Raw genomic sequence first — 18,096 nt, 5'->3', positions numbered from 1 at the left:
TAGAACAACGGTCCCCCACCTTTTTTGCACCACGTACCGGTTTCATATAAGATATAATTTCACGGACCGGCGGGGGAGGGAGGATTTAATAATATTGCTCACAAATGATGTAAAATGACCTTTTTTTCGCTGCAACGAGACGCTGTTCCCACCCAGGGGTGTCAATAAGAAACAGTAACACCCGAAATCTAAGCAGTGAAAACTGCTTATCTAGCGATCTCTAATATTTATTCTTTCTGTGCGGCCCGGGAATAAATGACCCACGGACCGGTACCGGTCCGCGGCCTGGTGGTTGGGGACCACTGTCCTAGAGCCTTGCTTTGTGCACAAACACATAATCACATTGTAACTGCAAAGGACCTTTCCCAAATTGTTGCTACTATCAAGTGAATGCAGTTTTTATATCCTTAATTTTTCATTTACACTTTCACAACTTCCTCCACACACACACACACACACACACACACAGATGCACAGCTTCTCCCAACACACAGACACTCTCATTTGCATTCACAACTTCTTCCAAACACACACACACACACACACACACACACACACACAGTCTGAACTTTAGCTGTAGTGATGATCATGTCTGATGAGAATGACCTTTATTTTGTTAGCAGGACATGAACACACACTCATGCACTGTGCTAATCAACTCTTTTATCATTTCTTCCTGCTTACTGACCTCCGACCAGTGTCATGATCTCACACTTAGATTTAAAAGTTTGGAGTTCTGATTAACTAAAGAAAAGTCTGGTGTGTAAGTGCAGATTTATTAACACCTGCAAAAACGTGTGAGCAGATTGACTAGGTAGCTCCAAGGTAGCTTTATGGAGGATTGTGTTTTTACAGAAAGCATAGCCAGCTTTCTACTGGGACTGCAGAACTGCTTTGAGATCGTTACTCATTACACTATATGAGATTATTCAGAATGATTGGGTCCAATTTTATATGACACATTGTGTGATAGTTTGTGTACTCATTGTCATTATATCAAAGGATTCATCATATCACGTCAAATCATCAGTCACAAAAACACACTGGCATGAATGTTCTGCCTGGGTAAAACATGACTTAAAACTTGATGAAGAATGTGGTAAAAGAGGAAAACATGGGATGTTAATTCTTTGAAGTGAGCATGAGGTAAAAAGGATACTTTCCCATCTGTTAGGGTCTGTGCTAGCTGCTGTTTGTTTTGTTTTATTAGGATTTTAACATCACTACACTTTGGTTACATTCATGACAGGATCAGTAGTTACGGTTAATCAGTTCACAAGGTTATATCAAACACAGTCATGGACAATTTAGCATCTCCAATTCACCTCACTTGCACGTCTTTGGACTGTGGGAGGAAACCGGAGCTCCCGGAGTAAACCCACACAGACACAGGGAGAACATGCAAACTCCACACAGAAAGGACCCAGACCGCCCCACCTGGGGATCAAACCCAGGACCTTCTTGCTGTGAGGCGACAGTGCTACCCACTTAGCCACCGTGCCACGCTGCTAGCTGCTGTGCCACCATAAGAAGGCTCATAATGACCTTGGTATGTTGGTATGACTTAATGTGAGTAATAATGTTGGTATTTAAATCTTCACTGGATTAAACGACACTATTTCCTATAGCAAGATTTGCAATCTTTCACACATTAGTGTTTTACCATCCTGTGCTTTCATTCTATTTCTGGATTTTAGACAAGCCTTGTAGCAGCACTCACACTGTCAGATCTTGATCTAAAACTTTTCATCACAGCAGCAATAAAACGGCCGCTGGTAAACGGCTCACACTGTGTTTAAAAAAACCACTGATCTTTACTTACTTACAGCAAGGAAAATCTTTTTGATGAGCAATTTTGGCTGTGACAGCTAAATTGGGCCGATTATCGCACTGTGTAGCTTAAAGATGTTAAAAGTTGTGTAGTGCAGATAAAGTATTTATAAGTATTTATATTTATTTTTTATTTGAATGAATGTTTTACACTCTGTTTGAATCTGTCATTTGGAAAACTCGGAAAGGTGTAAAATTGACTGACTTGCAGGATTTTCCCTCTGTAGCCTCAAATTCCTGCTTTTGGCTGAAATGATTTGCCTGAAATAATATGATGCTTTTCATAGTTAGTAAAGGGCAGTGATAGCTCAGTGGTTAAGGTAATGGACCAGTAATCAGAAGGTTGCTGGTTCAAACCCAACCTCTGCCAAGTTGCCACTGTTGGGCCCCTGGGCAAGGCCCTTAACCCTCAATTGCTCAAAAATCTTGTTCAGTCATAATTGTAATGCCTAGTTCACACTACACGATTTTTGGCCTGATTTTCGCTCGCCGACTGGTCGCCGCTAGATGTGGCAGCTCGGGAGCAACTCGGCGTTTGCTCGGCGATCTAAACTCGGCTCTCAATCACTATGTGTGAACTGTTCAACAACTCAATATGAGTGCTCGGCGACCGAAGAGAGATTTCTAGCATGTTGAATATCTGGATCAGTCGGTTGCGACTGACAATGAGTGTGGTGAGGGGGATAATATAGTTTCTATCAGAATACATCGGCACACACACAAGCTTTACAATATTTGTGAACTTATCGTTCACGCCAAACCAAAATACCAACACTGCATTACAAAAATATATTTATTAACCTCCAACTCGCTACAGAACAAAACAATCCCTGCTGGTCGCGTTGCCAAATCCACTTGGATTCATTTATTTTCCTCCTTGATTTTACGCTGCACATCAGCACACAAACAACTTTGATCGCTCGCTACTTGTTTACGTGCATTTTTGGACGTGGTATCATTAAACCTCTCGTCACTTCTCATGTTTGTTTTTGTGACAAAACGTAGTTTGGGAGACCAGAGAAGCTCGCCCGCTATTCCAGTTGGTGATAGATGGTGTAGTGTGAAACCCCCTATTGCTGATCAGTCGTGTAGTGTGAAATACACACCGACTTGAAAGACTCCCGATTACAAGAGATCCAGTCGTGTACAGCGACCTGACAACTTGGAAAGTCGTGTAGTGTGAACTTGGCATAAGTCGCTTTGGATTTGCTAAATGCCGAAAATGTAAATGTAAAAAGTGGTTGCTTGACATCTTAACCTCCCTGTCAGCTTGAACCAATTTGGCCATTCTTCTTTGTCCTCTATAGTCAATGAGATATAGATTAATGAGTAGCAACAATGGCTCTGAGGTCATGGCTGATGCCCTTTGTTTTTTTCGAATGATGTAGACACACCTAAATGCGCCAAAACAAATTGTCAAAGGTTTTGTTTTTATTTTTTACCTCTCCAATGATGAACTAATCTTGTGCATTGAATAGTAACACCTTGCTGCCAATTACCTTCTTGATGATTTTGGAAGTTGGAAGGGTACACTTAGTATTTACCCCCTGGTTTTGAAATGCCAGTTTACTTTTGGAAGTTGTTTGTTTCTATATAGAAATTGTTGAGGGCAACACAGTTTGTATTAATGATAATTAATAAAACATGGAATTTAATAAGATATGCGTTTGTTTTCCCACATGGCGGTATGCAGCCCTCCTGACTTTTTTTTATTTTTTTATGTTGACTGCCTACCTACAGAGTTAAACAAGCCCTGTTTATGTCACTTAATAACAGCTAATGCATTATTTTTTTGCAGTTACTGATTGCTCAATACATTTTGATATGCAGCCCTGTTAAAGTAACTGTTATTGGAATTGTTTGTCAGTCAGTGTCTGATATATAGCCTTTGGGTTGCAGGTTAAGAACACCTGTACAGGCTTGGATTTAGACTGCGGAATCTGAAATGGATTAAAAAGTGACAGCAGTATCAGATCTTTAGCCTGGAGCATCTTATGTGCTGCCTTCTTTCCTTTTACTCTGATGATCTGTGGGCTGGAAGCAGCTGCAAAATTTAGCAGGTAGCAGCTGTGAACGGTGTGATGTTATGTTTTAATGGGCACTGCCCATGGTGCTTGATGCTTGACATGTCTGCCACATGAAGGCTGGAATCACAGTACTTGTAAACCTGACGTCTACACTATATAATTAAGTTGTTACCACTGGACAACTGACATCCTTATGTACAAGTCAGTGTAAAGCTTTAACTGTTAAGGCCAGTTAACAATGAAAGGGTTTGTGTAGCATCTTGTAGTCAGATGTACGTAGCGTTGGTGGATCTAGTCTTATGCTTCTGTTACTGTTTGTTAATCTTGTTATTTTCCTCCAATGTCTGTACGCACTCTAAGTGTTTGTCAAGTCCACCTACATAAAGCATTAATTTCAGCTTTACCTTGTTAAGATGCATAGTGCTCTAAATGAATCAAAATAATATTTATGGACCAATGCAGATTTTGGAATTTACTCCTGCTTGGACAGAAATAACAAATGTGAGTGTGTATTAGTTAGAGAGATAGAAAGAGCGAGAGAGAGAGATCTGAGTATGTATTATTAATGAAAAGAGATGCAAGTGTGTTTTAGTGAGAGAGAGAGATCCAAGTGTATATAAATGATGAAGAGAAATGCAAATGAGCATTAATGATAAAGAAAGATTCCAGCCTATGTGTGTGAGAGAGACGCAAATGTAGATAGTAGTGATGATAGATAGTAAGAGAAAAAGATGCAAGTGTGTTTTAGTGATAGAGATGTGAGAGTGTATATTAGTAAAAAAGAGAGATGTGAGAGTGTATATTAGTGAGAAAGAGAGATGTGAGAGTGTATATTAGTGAGAAAGAGAGATGTGAGAGTATATTAGTAAGAAAGAGAGATGTGAAAGTGTATATTAGTGAGAAAGTGTATATTAGTGAGAAAGAGAGATGTGAGAGTGTATATTAGTGAGAAAGAGAGATGTGAGAGTGTATTAGTGAGAAAGAAAGATGTGAGAGTGTATATTAGTAAGAAAGAGAGATGTGAGAGTGTATATTAGTGAGAAAGAGAGATGTGAGAGTATATTAGTAAGAAAGAGAGATGTGAAAGTGTATATTAGTGAGAAAGAGAGATGTGAGTGTAAATTAGTGAGAGATATGTGTGTATATTAGTGAAAAACAGAGATGTGAGAGTGTATATTAGTGAGAAAGATGTGAGAGTGTATATTAGTGAGAAAGAGAGATGTGAGAGTGTATATTAGTGAGAAAGAGATGTGAGAGTGTATATTAGTGAGAAAGAGATGTGAGAGTGTATATTAGTGAGAAAGAGAGATGTGAGAGTGTATATTAGTGAAAAAGAGATGTGAGAGTGTGTATTAGTGAGAAAGAGATGTGAGAGTGTATACAGTGGGGGAAATAAGTATTTGATCCCCTGCTGATTTTGTAAGTTTACCCCCTTACAAAGACTTGAACAGTCTATAATTTTTATGGAAGGTTTATTTTAACAGAGAGAGACAGAATATCAACAAAAAATCCAGAAAAAAGCATTAAATAAAAGTTATAAATTAATTTGTATTTAATTAAGGGAAATAAGTATTTGATCCCCTACCAGCAAGAATTCTGACCCCCACAGACCGGTTATGTGCCCATGAGGCACACAAATGAGTCCTGTCCCTGTATAAAAGACTCCTGTCACAGAATCAGTTTCTTCCGTTCAAATCTCTCGACCACCATGGGCAAGACCAAAGAGCTATCAAAGGACGTCAGGGACAAGATTGTAGACCTGCACAAGGCTGGAATGGGCTACAAGACCATCAGCAAGAAGCTTGGTGAGAAAGAGACCACTGTTGGTGCGATCATTCGAAAATGGAAGAAATACAAGATCACAGTCAATCACCCTCACTCTGGAGCTCCATGCAAGATCTCACCTGGTGGGGTAAGAATGATTCTGAGAAAGGTGAGGTCAGTCCAGAATTACACGGGAGGAGCTTGTCAATGATCTCAAGGGAGCTGGGAGCACAGTCACCAAATAGAGATGTGAGAGTGTATATTAGTGAGAAATTAGTGAGAAAGTGTATATTAGTGAGAAAGAGAGATGTGAGAGTGTATATTAGTGAGAGAGATGTGAGAGTGTATATTAGTGAGAAAGAGAGACGTGAGAGTGTATATTATTGAGAAAGAGAGATGTGAGAGTGTATATTAGTGAGAAATTAGTGAGAAAGTGTATATTAGTGAGAAAGTGTATATTAGTGAGAAAGAGAGACACGAGAGTGTATATTAGTGAGAAAGAGAGATGAGTGTATATTAGTGAGAAATTAGTGAGAAAATGTATATTAGTGAGAAAGAGAGATGTGAGAGTGTATATTAGTGAGAAAGAGAGATGTGAGAGTGTATATTAGTGAGAACGAGAGATGTGAGAGTGTATATTAGTGAGAAATTAGTGAGAAAGTGTATATTAGTGAGAAAGAGAGATGTGAGAGTGTATATTAGTGAGAAAGAGAGATGTGAGAGTGTATATTAGTGTGAACGAGAGATGTGAGAGTGTATATTAGTGAGAAATTAGTGAGAAAGTGTATATTAGTGAGAAAGAGAGATGTGAGAGTGTATATTAGTGAGAAAGAGAGATGTGAGAGTGGGCGGTGAGCAGCAGGTGTGACCGAAGGCAGCTTAATTAAAATTTCACTTTCTATTCTCACACACAACTGTGTTTAATGAAACCCGTACAAAAAATGTCAGATTGAGTGTTCTCTCCTCTACATGTTCTCTATCTATATTACCTCTGGATCTCCTCCGGGTGGAAATTGGTTGAGGACGTCATGTATGATGAAAGCAAGAAAAAATAAATAGCAAGATGAGAATGTAATAGAGAGAATGTAGAGATGAGAGAAAGAGAGGTCTGAGTATGATAGTCATTGGTTCATCATATGCATTTATCACTTTGTGTCCTCAAGGTCTTGACTTATGAATTTAATTGGTTCTGAAGGGCTGTTCTTAAGTCAAAATGTTCGTTAGTTAAACCTATTTTTCCCATAAGAAATCATGTAAATAGAATTAATTCATGCCAGACCTTCCTAACCCCCTTTACCCCTAACCTTTCTAATGCCTTAAATGCTCTTTTTTGTTATGAATACAACTATATTTTCCCTTAAATCTTAAATTATAGAATATATAATACTGTAATAAACAATAATAAACAACAATACACAGTAGTACTGTACTGTACATAAACACACATCACATTTCAGTACAGTACGTGTGCTGTACTATACACCATAATACATTTCCTTCTTTTTTTTTAATAAAATGTATCTACCAGAAACAACAATAACTCTCATATTTCTCTATTATTTCCTTCTTTATTTCAATAGTGTTGTATTTTGTAGGTGTAATTACACGAAAGAAAGAATACTTTACTCAGCTATTTCCTTCTTCTCTCTCACTCACTGCCCCCTCTGTCTGATACACAGTGACAGCTACTGGCAGGAGTAATTATACAACACACCAATTAGTGATTTTTTCATTTTCTCACCACTACGCTTTCTTTGCACCTTCTCTGGGGCCATTTTAATATTAAATTTAACAAAATATGAAAAAAACACCGAAAAAACTTACTGTATATATATATATATATATATATATACTGTATATATATATATAGAGAGAGAGAGAGAGAGAGAGAGAGAGACGGTGAGAGTCAACTTGTTCGTGACGTCACGTGTTTCTAAAATTTTGGTTCAAAATCCGAAAATTTTTTCGTACGTTAAGTTAAAAAAGATCGTTCATAACCCAAAATGTTCATATGGTAAACGGTTCATAACTTAAGGGTCTACCGTACCTGGATTTGTATCAGTTGAACCTTTAATCCTTCCTCCTTTTTTAAAGCATTAAAATAATGTTTGATTGCCTGTAATTATGTATAATTGCCAAAAATACCAGAATCAATACAGTGTTCCTGTATGTGCTGACTCAGCACTCAGGTTTACGTCACAACAGGCGCTCGGCAGATACAGTTTCCTGTCTTTGAGGAATACAGAGAGAATGGCATGTTCCTCCATACATGGATAAAAATCAGCTGCTTGCCAGATGCTTGTAAAAACACTGTTGGTGAATTCAAACATCAGCCAGTGTGGAATTGCAAAAGGAAATTGTGAATGCATTTATCGGAAGAAAAATGGGTTGAAAATGTTGAACAATGTAAGCAAGACAGTGTATTAGAATGCTTCCATGTTCTCATTCAGGTGCACTGTTGTTCCCAGTTCCTGAAAGCATACAGAGGGTGGATTGGCTGCTGTATATTGCCCTTCATTGCATTGCAAGAATGAAGTATAAGAAAAAGAAACATCATTGTTTTGTGTTTATGCATTTTCTCCCCTTTTTTCTCCATTTTTAGCGTGTCCAATTGCCCGATTGCATCATGCTTCCTCTCCACCAATGCTGATCCCTGCACTGATTGAGGAGCACGAAGCTAACCCACGCCCCCTCCGACACATAGGCAGCAGCCGTATGCATCTTGTCACCTACACTTTGACGTGTGCAATGCGGATCAGCACTCAGGCACCATCAATCAGCCAGCAGAGGTCGTAATTGCAGAATTGCATAATTAGTTATGAGAGACCTTACCTAACTTTTTAATATCCCACCCCTATCTGAACAACAGGCCAATCGTTGTTCATGTGGCTGCTCAGCCCGCCGGCAGGCAGAGCTGAGACCCGATACGATGTATTCGAGATCCCAGTAAGAAAAAGAAGCATTATAAGTGAGCTAGTTTTCCTGTAATATATTGGTGCCCTGTCTTGGGTGTATTTCTGCCTTGTGTCCAGTTTTTCCATGAAAATGATTAAACAGGTAAACATACCATGAATACCAATTTATTAATTTAACCAACAGTGACTAATATCAAATATGCTAGCAGCTAGCCACAATTAGACTGCTTATACTATAGGATTCACATACCAATCCACTATAAATTATTTTATTGCCTTTTTTAATTTATTGTATTTTTGCATAATTTGAATTGTTTTAGTTTTGCTATGAGATGACGGCTAATAACTGTGTGTAATCCCATGCAAAAATGGTGAGAACACACAGTAGTTAAAGACTTTGGATGAATGTAATAGAAGGAAAGAAACAGAAGGATGGGAGTAAAATAGAAGAAAATAACTAGAAAAGAAAATGAATAGGAGTAGAGGAGTGTTTTGAGGATGATGGAAGAGAATGCATTAAGGACTGGATGAGGCAAAAGGAAAACAGAAGAAAGGAAAAATGATGGCAAGCAATGAAAACAAGAAGGCTGAAAGATAGTAGGAGAGACAGATAATAGGTTAGATAGAGAGGAAAATTAAAGAGAAAGAAAGGCATGAGTGCAGTGGCATTGCAGATGTTGGTAAATCAGATTTTACCCTCGGCTTGTACCAACAAGTCTCCCGTTGCTATGGAGAAACAGAGAAACAGATCCTCCTGCAAATCCCTTCAAGGGTGAAAATAAAGAATGACGCATTTGTCTTTCAGAAGGACCACTGGGTTATCAATAAACAACACATCACACATTATATTAAATTATATTAAAATCGTTGTATTTTTGTATTGCAACTAAGATGATTGTTTGACCTAAGTGACAGTGTCTAGTAATAGCAAATACAATTAAAATGAAAAAGAAAATTTAAGCTGGATCCAAGGGGGTGGTTCGCCCAAATACAGATGGGGCTGATTGTCACTCCTGCATTGTTACTTTGTATGGTCTGTGCTATCACCCTACTTGTATTGCCTGTGTCTATAAACTAATCCACATTGCCTTTATCATTAATTGCTGTGCACTGTTAATGTTATTAACCAATCAGCAAGGCTCTGGTCATTGATTGGGTCATAAACAAATCTACATTTCCTGTCATCAATTGATCTGCACTGCTTGTGTCTATAAACCAGTATGCATTGACGTTTACCAATTATGCCAACATCTATTTTTATTATGTTACTTTTATTTGATTTGCATGTATGTCACCTGTGTCATTACCGTGTTTTCTATATGTATTTGATTACCAATTACAATCTCCCACACCATTCACCAGTAGTGAGTTATCAACTAGACTAATGTTTTACCTGAGTTATTACTTTATGTACAGCTCCTGCTTTATTACCTGTTTTTACCTATGTAGTGTTACCTAATTCTACATTCCTAGTGTTATGTGTGGGTGGGTGTTCATACGCTGTGTAAGGACCCTAATTGGCGAAAGAGACGCCTGTGCAGAAAGCAGGGGCGAGAAGAGGAGGGCTGTACATGTGTCGGAAGAGGCGTGTGCAGCGACGTGCTCTCCTCAGATGCAATCTGATATCTCCCAGCAGCGGAAGACAAAATTGAATGCGCTAAATCAGGAGGAAAATGGGGAGAAAATGCATTAAAAAAAAAATACATTTGAAGATTACCATGGTGGTGTGAATTAATCGTACACCCTGCTAAAATACAGCTATGGCTATTACACAATGATGGCACAATCTGATCATCCCATCTTTTTTCTGTAGGTGATTCACGGCACTCCAGAGTCCAAATCCGAGCCCCCGGACATTCAAGGAAGGAGTTACACGCAGCCAAAAAACCCAGGATAAGGTATAACCTCCCCGAAGATACCAAATGGCACTGCCAGTAAGCGAGAGAGTGAGTGACTGAATGGTTAAATTACTTAATGCAAGATGATTCACTGACACCAGCCTTACAGTTCTCCGGGGTATGATGTCCTGCACACACACCATATGTTGTTTTGAGCATGATGATGATGATGACGTGATGAGTACCCCACTGAGGGTTTGTTGTATGTTACGCTCTTGAATTTTTTATACATAGTGATATGGTACACAAATGATTATCAGAAGGTCACACATCAGTGGTACGTGCAGAGGCTGTGGAGTTTCATACTGGCTTTTTTGTTTGGTTTGGTCAGTAAACAAAAAATAACAACTTGACACAAAATGATGATACTGGGTGAGTCAAAATTATTAACACTAATGGATCTATTCCCCACGAAATGAGATGTAAATCTTACACATATGAATTATGTTTTGTGAATAAATGGTTTCCACCATTCAAGTGTTATCATAATTTTGACTCACCCGGTAGTGCAGCATTATTAGTCATATCATTTTGTGTTGCACAGTGAGAAACAATCATTCATAAACGTACTCACCTCTGCACTTCAAACTTCACCTCTGTGCTTTTATTTATTTTTCATCCCACCGTCCTCTCATTTCTTTTTTATTTTCATATCACTCCAACCTCATCCTGTCTGACTGTTCATGAATTGGTTTCATTATACATCAAATCAAGGTTTATTTGTCACATACATAGTCATACACAGTACAACGGGCAGCTTTAGTGACTGCTCGGCCACATTAGCTACAAAATAGACAAAGTAGACAAAAATATATATTTATACAAAAAATAGAAATGTTTTAAAATCTAAAAGTGTAGAAAAATACAAAGAAATTAAAAATTTAAATTAAAAAGAAACTTAAATATAATTTTTAATTGTGCAAAAGTGACAACAGTTGTGCAAGAACTGAACATAATACTGAATCTATATTGTGCAACATAATGCAATGAGTTGTGAATATTGTGCACAAATACAAATCTATATACAAATACATATACAGTGTATCACAAAAGTGAGTACACCCCTCACATTTCTGCAGATATTTAAGTATATCTTTTCATGGGACGACACTGACAAAATGACACTTTGACACAATGAAAAGTAGTCTGTGTGCAGCTTATATAACAGTGTAAATTTATTCTTCCCTCAAAATAACTCAATATACAGCCATTAATGTCTAAACCACCGGCAACAGAAGTGAGTACACCCCTTAGTGAAAGTTCCTGAAGTGTCAATATTTTGTGTGGCCACCATTATTTCCCAGAACTGCCTTAAGAGCCTCACAGGTTGCCACTGGAATGCTTTTCCACTCCTCCATGACGACATCACAGAGCTGGTGGATATTCGAGACTTTGTGAGGATGCCCCAAAGATGTTCTATTGGGTTTAGGTCTGGAGACATGCTTGGCCAGTCCATCACCTTTACCCTCAGCCTCTTCAATAAAGCAGTGGTCGTCTTAGAGGTGTGTTTGGGGTCATTATCATGCTGGAACACTGCCCTGCGATCCAGTTTCCGGAGGGAGGGGATCATGCTCTGCTTCAGTATTTCACAGTACATATTGGAGTTCATGTGTCCCTCAATGAAATGTAACTCCCCAACACCTGCTGCACTCATGCAGCCCCAGACCATGGTATTCCCACCACCATGCTTGACTGTAGGCATGACACACTTATCTTTGTACTCCTCACCTGATTGCCGCCACACATGCTTGAGACCATCTGAACCAAACAAATTAATCTTGGTCTCATCAGACCATAGGACATGGTTCCAGTAATCCATGTCCTTTGTTGACATGTCTTCAGCAAACTGTTTGCGGGCTTTCTTGTGTAGAGACTTCAGAAGAGGCTTCCTTCTGGGGTGACAGCCATGCAGACCAATTTGATGTAGTGTGCGGCGTATGGTCTGAGCACTGACAGGCTGACCCCCCACCTTTTCAATCTCTGCAGCAATGCTGACAGCACTCCTGCGCCTATCTTTCAAAGACAGCAGTTGGATGTGACGCTGAGCACGTGCACTCAGCTTCTTTGGACGACCAACGCGAGGTCTGTTCTGAGTGGACCCTGCTCTTTTAAAACGCTGGATGATCTTGGCCACTGTGCTGCAGCTCAGTTTCAGGGTGTTGGCAATCTTCTTGTAGCCTTGGCCATCTTCATGTAGCGCAACAATTCGTCTTTTAAGATCCTCAGAGAGTTCTTTGCCATGAGGTGCCATGTTGGAACTTTCAGTGACCAGTATGAGAGAGTGTGAGAGCTGTACTACTAAATTGAACACACCTGCTCCCTATGCACACCTGAGACCTAGTAACACTAACAAATCACATGACATTTTGGAGGGAAAATGACAAGCAGTGCTCAATTTGGACATTTAGGGGTGTAGTCTCTTAGGGGTGTACTCACTTTTGTTGCCGGTGGTTTAGACATTAATGGCTGTATATTGAGTTATTTTGAGGGAAGAATAAATTTACACTGTTATATAAGCTGCACACAGACTACTTTTCATTGTGTCAAAGTGTCATTTTGTCAGTGTTGTCCCATGAAAAGATATACTTAAATATCTGCAGAAATGTGAGGGGTGGACTCACTTTTGTGATACACTGTATATATATATATATATATATATATATACAGTATATATATATATATATATATATATATATATATATATATATATATATATATATATACAGTGTATCACAAAAGTGAGTACACCCCTCACATTTCTGCAAATATTTCATTATATCTTTTCATGGGACAACACTATAGACATGAAACTTGGATATAACTTAGAGTAGTCAGTGTACAGCTTGTATAGCAGTGTAGATTTACTGTCTTCTGAAAATAACTCAACACACAGCCATTATTTCTAAATAGCTGGCAACATAAGTGAGTACACCCCACAGTGAACATGTCCAAATTGTGCCCAAATGTGTCGTTGTCCCTCCCTGGTGTCATGTGTCAAGGTCCCAGGTGTAAATGGGGAGCAGGGCTGTTAAATTTGGTGTTTTGGGTACAATTCTCTCATACTGGCCACTGGATATTCAACATGGCACCTCATGGCAAAGAACTCTCTGAGGATGTGAGAAATAGAATTGTTGCTCTCCACAAAGATGGCCTGGGCTATAAGAAGATTGCTAACACCCTGAAACTGAGCTACAGCATGGTGGCCAAGGTCATACAGCGGTTTTCCAGGACAGGTTCCACTCGGAACAGGCTTCGCCAGGGTCGACCAAAGAAGTTAAGTCCACGTGTTCGGCGTCATATCCAGAGGTTGGCTTTAAAAAATAGACACATGAGTGCTGCCAGCATTGCTGCAGAGGTTGAAGACGTGGGAGGTCAGCCTGTCAGTGCTCAGACCATACGCCGCACACTGCATCAACTCGGTCTGCATGGTCGTCATCCCAGAAGGAAGCTGACGCACAAGAAAGCCAGCAAACAGTTTGCTGAAGACAAGCAGTCCAAGAACATGGATTACTGGAATGCCCTGTGGTCTGAGGAGACCAAGATAAACTTGTTTGGCTCAGATGGTGTCCAGCATGTGTGGCGGCGCCCTGGTGAGAAGTACCAAGACAACTGTATCTTGCCTACAGTCAAGCATGGTGGTGGTAGCATCATGGTCTTGGGCTGCATGAGTGTTGCTGGCACTGGGGAGCTGCAGTTCATTGAGGGAAACATGAATTCCGACATGTACTGTGACATTCTGAAACAGAGCATGATCCCCTCCCTTCGAAAACTCTAAGATGACAACTACCTTGCTGGGGAAGCTGAAGGTAAAGGTGATGGACTAAACCCAATTGAGCACCTGTGGCGCATCCTCAAGTGGAAGGTGGAGGAGTTCAAGGTGTCTAACATCCACCAGCTCCGTGATGTCATCATGGAGGAGTGGAAGAGGATTCCAGTAGCAACCTGTGCAGCTCTGGTGAATTCCATGCCCAGGAGGGTTAAGGCAGTGCTGGATAATAATGGTGGTCACACAAAATATTGACACTTTGGGCACAATTTGGACATGTTCACTGTGGGGTGTACTCACTTATGTTGCCAGCTATTTAGACATTAATGGCTGTGTGTTGAGTTATTTTCAGAAGACAGTAAATCTACACTGCTATACAAGTTGTACACTGACTACTCTAAGTTATATCCAAGTTTTATTTCTATAGTGTTGTCCCATGAAAAGATATAATAAAATATTTGCAGAAATGTGAGGGGTGTACTCACTTTTGTGATACACTGTATATATATATACAGTATATGTATATATATAATTTAGATTTGTGTAAATTTAGTCCTGATTGCTATTTTGGTTGAGGACCCGAATAGCTTGTGGGAAAAAATTCCTTCTCATTCTCCGTTTTGGCTTTCAAGGCACGAAAACGCTTCCCAGACCGTAACAAAGAAAACAGTCCATTAATGGGCTGACTGGGGTCCTTTACTATCTTCCTGGCCCTTCAGATATGATGAAATAAAAATTCAGTGTAGATTATAGATTCATTAGCTGAACTGTTTAAAGCTTTCAATTGATTATTATTGTTCTATTTTATGTTTCACCACCGCTTTAGTCTGGTCAGGGTCTCAGGCACAGAAAATTCACAAGTGCCAGTCAATCATAATCAAAAGAAAACATTAGAAGACCATGTCAGACAGTTCAGTAGCACTGTAGAATTTCTCTACACCACCAGATCATCTACGCTGCTGTATGTACGGTTTATTTTCTACTGCTTTGATTATTTGTTTACAGAAGAAAAAATTGCCGTATTTGCCCTTGACATGCATGTACACTTCTGACTTCACTGTAACTTTACCACACTTCATGTTTCTGTAAGTGCAGATGGTCATGTTCGCAGGAAATTCACAGTGCGAGTGCATGAAAATGACAGTGCATAAAAACACAGTGAAATTTGATGGTAACCATGGCGACCCACTAACCCAAGCCTCTCTTTGTTCACAGTAGAGGAAGTGCCACCATCTCAGATCTGTGAATCTGTGCAAACATTTCTGATGCTTCAAATTTCTTTTCATGTCCTCGTCTACTGTAATCCACATTTATGCTAAGAACACCGTACAGACCGGCTGATTAGAGTAAATGACTTTGTTCTATTGCTCAGAGGTCCTGCTTTTGTGCTCTTTATGCCAGGTTATGCATCTTTACTTTTTTTTTGCAATTTTCCCTCAATTTTTTCCCTAATCTAGTCGTATCCAATTACCCTGATTGCATTACGCTTTCTCTGTACGATACAACCCTCCAATGCTGACTGAGGACCGCCGCAACTGACACACGTCCCCGCCGACACATGTGCAGTACCGACTGCCTCTTTTTCAAAATCAAGTTAGAACCTGTGTCGCAAATGTAATGCACTAATGCACTGAACTTAAAAGCAATGGATGGATGATGAGGAAGAATTTTTGTAAACAAGCAAATGAGTCATAGAACACAAAGTCATAAAAAATTTAGACTACCACCCAGAGAAGGTTCCAGTCAACACTTAGCTGAGACTTGGGAGAACAAGTTCAGAAGAGGTTTGTATGGACTATTGTTTTTATTGTTTATGATCCTGCTGGCCACGGAACACGATACCCTAAAGTACTCTTCTGTGCCTTGACCAGTTTATAAGAGTCACTGTTACTATGGCGATCACATGATGCCCAGACACACATTTATGTCTATACGATGAATCATTTTAAAACCAGAAATAAATGTAATTTGTTTTTAGAAACAGACTAAACACATGGTGACATCTTGTGTCGTGCATCACCATCCTGTCGGCTCACCGTCTACAAGATAAAAAGCGGGGGTTGGGTGCTATGCCAGTCAGGTGTAAGACATGTTTTAAGGCTCACATAGACATAGGGAGGCATGCTTTTCACAGATGGCCAAACCTAAGTCCCTAGGAGCCCTAAAGCTGTGTGGAACTCACACTACCTGCGGCACGTTTGTGCTGCACCGATGCAAAAAGACCTTTTTTAGATTTATCCCTCTAAAATCTCCAAGATGCATTTTTAAATAAAGGTGTAGTTTTACTGTGGACAGAGAATTGGTAAAAAGGAAGACCCAGGAAAAGGATTAGAAGAAAACGAGCTCATCTCTTTGTTCTCGTCCTGCAGAAGCTCAGACTGCTGTTTTATGAGCAAAATTAAATTAGTGTCAGGCTAATTACAGTCAGCGCAGGCTGAATTAGCAGAGTCTTATTTTGTATTTGCTCTAAAAGACTTTGTTGTTCCTTCCTTAGTTCTCTTTCTGAGTGCTCAGTATCCTCACTATAACCTCACTGTATCCTCACTATAACCTCACCACACCCCTGACACAGGCCAGACTAAAAGCATAAATATAAGTTGAATATTAGAATAATTATTATTAAAGGGTCTTGCAGGGGTCCTATGTTCTCAGTGCATTCTACTATTCTTAAGCTTTAAGTCCCACTTCTCGTGTCAGCTAAGAACTGCATTCTGCAGGTCCTTTTCTGTCATATAGGGGTTTTGCTTGACCTTAGTGTCCAAACCTTTCTGTTTTCTTGGTCTTCCAGATCTTGCATTCACAATGATTTCCTTTTCATGTTCTTAAATACAGTTTTATACTGTAAAGATTGTGAGCTATAACAATTGAATTATTTTAATAACCTTCTGTGTTGTGGGGTAGAGTTATTTTTAGATCAAGCCAAGTATTTGTGTAGCACTTTTTATAATGTTTACTGAAAGTTCACACATATACTACAGAGCCAGGTCGTGTAGTGCTTAATAGGCTAATTTTTAATCGGCAGAGTGTTAAATAATATATGATTAAACTGTCTAGTTCTACTACCGAGCTGCTGCATTTTGACCCACTGGAGCTTATTTATGGATCTTCCAGGACATCCAGTGAGAGGTGGTGTAGGTGTGGAGTCCCATGTTTACCAGGTTTTTTGTTACTGAGTTTATAGAAGTTTACTGGTGTCTATATGGACTCAGAGAAAACACTCAGTTTTGTTGATCTGAAGTGAAGGCTTTTGTTACCCAGCTTCTTTTGTTACCCTCAATCAATAACTGACGAGGTGAAGGAGAAGCGATGCTGCCATTTATTTGGTTTGCAATTAATCAGGCTAAGCTCTTCACACACAACGGACACTATAAAGTGAGATTCACAGAGACTTTACGACCTACATTCTCATCTTTGGAACAATAAACTCTGGCTTTATGAAATGTTCTAAGAGGCAAATGTTTTCATCCTCGCTTGCATCTTCATTACTGCTGAATCAAAATGACTTAATGTGTATATTTTAGAAGCAATGCTGTGCTGGGCTGTTTATTTATTTACACGCTTCAGAATCTTGTGGAAAGCCTTTCCAGAGGAGTAGAGGCAACTCCATAATAATGCCCATGGTTTTGAAATAGAATGTCCAATTAGATGTCCACAAACCCTTGACCATATGTTGACCCACACAGTAAGTAAAGATTTTCATGCAGTTTTTGCATCAGCACAAATAGGCAGAAATTTGTAGTGCCTACATGTTTGCCATACATACATTCTGCCAAAAGAGTTCTCATCAAACCAGAGAATCATTTTCCTTATGTTGCTGCTTAGCAAACTTGTCCGGAAGCCCAAATTGGCCAGATGACCAACTCTGCAAAGGTGCAAGATTCTTCCATTTCAAAATT

At 39.4% G+C, this 18,096-nt stretch overlaps 1 long non-coding RNA gene across 1 annotated transcript in view; it reads left to right on the top strand.

The window, feature by feature from the left end:
• LOC134324742 (uncharacterized) overlaps positions 1-18,096 on the top strand; it is a 48,543-nt gene that overhangs the window by 12,176 nt on the left and 18,271 nt on the right. Inside the window, exon 2 of the long non-coding RNA XR_010014221.1 lies at positions 10,350-10,434. This is a non-coding gene — a long non-coding RNA (uncharacterized LOC134324742). The remainder of the gene's footprint in view (positions 1-10,349; positions 10,435-18,096) is intronic.

The sequence above is a fragment of the Trichomycterus rosablanca genome, chromosome 12 (genome assembly GCF_030014385.1).
Source record: "Trichomycterus rosablanca isolate fTriRos1 chromosome 12, fTriRos1.hap1, whole genome shotgun sequence".
Classification (NCBI taxonomy): domain Eukaryota; kingdom Metazoa; phylum Chordata; class Actinopteri; order Siluriformes; family Trichomycteridae; genus Trichomycterus; species Trichomycterus rosablanca.
Note: the sequence above shows the minus strand (reverse complement) of the source record. Positions and strands in the feature narration are given on the sequence as shown.